Raw genomic sequence first — 3,179 nt, forward strand, 5'->3', positions numbered from 1 at the left:
AGCTGATGTAATTAATGAAAATAAAATACAATTGTTTCTTTTGACTTTGATTCCAAGAATTAAGACGACAAACAATTCTTATGTTGTTAAATATACACCCTCTCAACACATGTCATCTCTTTATTGCAGTACCGTACAAACTCACTAGGACAATAAACAGTGCACTCAAGTTTTTATGAGATTTGTTAACTGTTTTAAATGTTGGTTTTTTTTTTTTTGGGGGGGGGGGGTCAAGAAAGGAATTTTTGGATCAAGGAGGGATACAGTAGAACAAATCTGAAAGGAATCAAGTGTTTGTCTTCAGATTTCAGAGGTCTCCTATAAAGCTTAACTAATTTTACAATTTATAATTTGAAGAACCACAAAATAATCACGAATTATCAGGCTTGCATAAAAGAATCGTTTTCCTTTCTTCCCCAAAATAACTTGACTAAAATCGTACCTGTTAATTGCATCTATCTTACACTCAAAAAGCTCCAAATCGTACCTCCTTAGCCATAGTTTACTATTTTTACATGTAAATAAAATGAATACGGTAAAATATATTTTAAACAACTAAAGTGCTTTCTTGCTTATACATGTACATGTTTTTGATAAGGATAATATGGAGAAAAGAAATTCATTATGTCATGATGACATCAAAATTAACATTCCTTAGTTTGTTTACAGATTTGTCAGCAATTACACTAATCCTTCTTTACTTTTCTTGCAGACATAATCAAACTTATGACTACATGGATAATCATGCCACTGCCAATTGCTATCTTTCAAAGCTACTGCACAGTTTTCATTTCTTCCTCCTTGTGGTTGACCTTTGACCCAATCGCCATTGGTCACTCTGGATCCCGTAGACTCATAGACATAGACTCCTTCTTTCAGATTATCTGTCACGCCAATCCACATGAAGGTAAAAACTAAAAGCCAAACAAATTATAAGGAATTTTAATTCTTCTTTTCTGTTATGTATAACTTAATTCCATTGCTTTCGATGATGTACATTTACTTTTCTCTTCGGGACAGATGATATTAACAAAAATATGGATGACTGGATTGGTACAAGTATCAATAGAAAATTTTACATGTTTGGTAATAAACGATTTTCAGAAGATTTTCCATTCAAATTTAATTAAATTATAAACTTTCTAAGATTTTTAACATTGTACTACTTTTCTGATACCATCCTTTTTAATCGTTGTAATATTTTGTCACTTAAAATCCAAATAATTTAACACTTCGAAAGAAAAAATAAATATCGAAGCGGTAAAATCATTACACTTCACTTTTATTCATTAGACTTAATTTCTTATTTGTAGTTTTGATGAAATTTTGTTTAATCATCTGTCCTTAAGTCAGATAATTCATGGTGTAAAGATAACGTAGTGTTATAAAGAATTAGAGAGAGAAATGCTGACCTCTCGACTTTGTAAAAGACTTTTCCTCTGGGCTTAAATCTTCAAGGATGTAAGCGCTGTCTCTAGCACAAACATGCTTTGAATAAACATTTGAAACTGTGTTAACCATCGAATCAATATAGAATGTAATACAAGATTTCAAATGATTTTTAAATATTAGTTTTATTTTACTCACTTGTGCTTCACTAAATGTTGCAGTGGCATTAGAAAATAAATAGCAGTTATTTTCTAGAGGAAACCAATAATCGGGGCAACCTATTCAGTGTACAAAAATAGAACATTGCATTTTGTTAGTCTCGACAAATTATTTTTTAAAGATGCAATTAATAATCAGTATATTTGAACTAAAATGCCCCCGTTAGGTGTGTTATTACAAGGTGTTATTAACAAAAAATGCTAGACTATAAATGTAAATAAATACTATAATTGATTTTTATTAATTAATAATATAATCTTATTTAACCCGCGTACAATGTATGCTTTTGCATTAAAATTTATTCTGACAATTAACAGATTATTTTCTATCTAAATTGTAAAATCACGGAAAAGCTGGTATTATTGAAAGATATGTGAACCTGACAAATTAACATTAGAAAATACATGTATCAACAGATACAGTCCCTTGAACGTTCTACTTTTCCATTTTCCGTTCGCTTGCCGTTCGTTTACAGTTCGTTCAGCGTACGTTTATCGTTCGCTCTCCGTTCACAGTTTTGCGTTCACCGTGCGCTCGCGTTCACCGTTCACAAAACGTTCACCGTTCGCTCTTCGTTCCGTTTACTTTGCGTTCACCTTGCGTTACTGTTCACTTAACGTTCAGTTTTCATGGTCATTCGGAACTCCGAAGTGAAGGAACTTATCTTTTTGATTGTAAGGATTTACACGTTTTTTAATTAAATAACTAAGATATAGTGTTTGAAGAAAATCTTTTTCATTGCAAAAATTATCAACAATATTTATATTTTTATTTTTATAACTTAGCTGTTACTTTATCCATGAAATTTCCCTGGAAAATAATACATTAAGTAGCTACATGTATGTAGAGCGGTGCTAAAATATTAAATTTAAATAAGGGCAATGTACAAATGCTTCACGCACGGCGACATTTTGTTGTAATGTGAAAGACGACAAATCATTAAGGGATGGATAATAACAAGTCTCTATTTAAAAAAAATTGTATGTATTTAAAAAAAATGCACGACAACATATTAGAACTAGACGTAGGTCTGACAATTATGAACAAAACTGCAGATATTCTGTTAATTAAATATCTCTAGAGCTTATTAAATTAATAGCGTGATTCTAAATTTTAGAAAAAAAAACTGTTTAAAATGTAATACATTAGGATTTTTTGTACATTACGTTAGGTCTGTTATTAGAGAAGGAAAATTCCTTCATTCACCGTACCTAAATATTTGCTTGCCATTCAGTATATTTAATAGCCCCCCCCCCCCAACCCCCACCCCTCACCCGGGCATCTTTTCTCCCGAAATCAAATTCTTAGTTAGTATATCCAGTATATTTTAATTGATATTTAATGTGTATTGTAACACAAGAAAATCAGTCTTAAAACGAACATTAAACAGTCATTAAACAATAGTATTTCAAAATATACATGCACCGACAGTAGTATTTTAAGTTGGCTGGAAATATGTTTCTAATTCAATTTCAAACTTAATCCTTTCAAGTATATGATCCCGTTATTTTTTTCTACAGGAATGCAAAAATCATAGAAATGATAGGGAAATATATTAAAACTTCCTGGAA

General features: G+C 30.9%; 1 long non-coding RNA gene across 1 annotated transcript; it reads right to left on the reverse strand.

The window, feature by feature from the left end:
• Positions 1–583: 583 nt before the first annotated feature.
• Positions 584–1,676, reverse strand: LOC134272485 (uncharacterized). The gene is made up of 3 exons (XR_009993210.1): positions 1,588–1,676; positions 1,413–1,488; positions 584–914 (listed from the first exon to the last, which is right to left on the reverse strand). It is a non-coding gene; the product is annotated as an uncharacterized LOC134272485 (long non-coding RNA).
• Between the last annotated feature and the right edge of the window lie 1,503 nt (positions 1,677–3,179).

Source organism: Saccostrea cucullata, unplaced genomic scaffold, assembly GCF_032062105.1.
Source record: "Saccostrea cucullata isolate Sc308-1 unplaced genomic scaffold, CSIRO_AGI_Scuc_v1 ctg4229, whole genome shotgun sequence".
NCBI classification, from domain to species: Eukaryota; Metazoa; Mollusca; class Bivalvia; order Ostreida; family Ostreidae; genus Saccostrea; species Saccostrea cuccullata.